Source organism: Calidris pugnax, unplaced genomic scaffold, assembly GCF_001431845.1.
Source record: "Calidris pugnax isolate Ruff unplaced genomic scaffold, ASM143184v1 scaffold28, whole genome shotgun sequence".
In the NCBI taxonomy this organism is placed as follows: Eukaryota; Metazoa; Chordata; class Aves; order Charadriiformes; family Scolopacidae; genus Calidris; species Calidris pugnax.
The window spans coordinates 10,641,916-10,642,760 of NW_015090842.1; the positions used below are offsets into that span (position 1 = coordinate 10,641,916).

An 845-nucleotide genomic window follows, 5' to 3' on the forward strand; every position below is an offset into this window, starting at 1 on the left:
AATACCGCTAGGGTTGCGCTGAAAGAGCCCAAGTGGGTTAACGTGTGGTTCAGGGGTGAAGGTGGAGGTGGCAGAGATGGGGGTGAGAGTGTTGCACCCCACAAACCCTCCTTGGGACCCCGCGGGGCAGGGGCCGGCAGGAGTTGGCGCATGAACTCCGGGTGCCGTTGCCTTCATTTTGCCTCACAGGCTGAACCTTGACAGTTTTGGGGCAAAAGTCTAATTAGCATGATGTACGTTCCATGTAAATGCACCCCGGCGTTTTGTGTAGGATATTTAAAAAAATAAATATATATCTAGAGAGAGGCTTTTGGTTCCCTTTTGTAAGGCATGAAGCTGTGACCCTCCCCTCCTCTCCTCCCTCCCCCTGTAGCCCTAGACTTCACCATGCCCTGACTGCTAGCTTAACATGGAGTTGTCTTTTTTTTTTTTTTTCTTTTATAAACCCAGTCACAACACGGAGGAGAAGAAGAGGAGGAGGAGGAGGAAGAGAGAGCAAGAGAGAGAACTAAAAACCCCCTGAAGGATGGTTCTCCAAAACTGCTGGCGGAACCAGGGGGAATTCCGGGGCGAGCGGGAGCCGGGCGCGGAGGTAAGGCGCTCTGCGCCCACCCTGTTCTCCCCGCGCGTGTGTGTGTGCGTGTCCGTGTGTGTGCGTGTCCCCAACTCCCCACCCGGGGCTTTTTTTGGGGTTAGAACCCGGCGGGGAGGCGGTTGGAAGGAAACACCTTCGCTCGCCGGCTGCTTAACGCAATCTGGGAGCGGCGCTGATGTGAATATGCAAATAGGGGCCGCGCCGTCACACGTGTGCGCGGCCGCTCCCCCCTCCCTCCGCCGCCGCCGCC

The 845-nt window shown here is 56.8% G+C and overlaps 1 long non-coding RNA gene across 1 annotated transcript in view; it reads left to right on the forward strand.

Annotated features, from left to right (window-relative positions):
* Window positions 1-462: 462 nt before the first annotated feature.
* Window positions 463-845, forward strand: part of LOC106888210 — a 2,715-nt gene continuing 2,332 nt past the window's right edge. The window contains exon 1 of the long non-coding RNA XR_001412061.1: window positions 463-592. This is a non-coding gene — a long non-coding RNA (uncharacterized LOC106888210). The remainder of the gene's footprint in view (window positions 593-845) is intronic.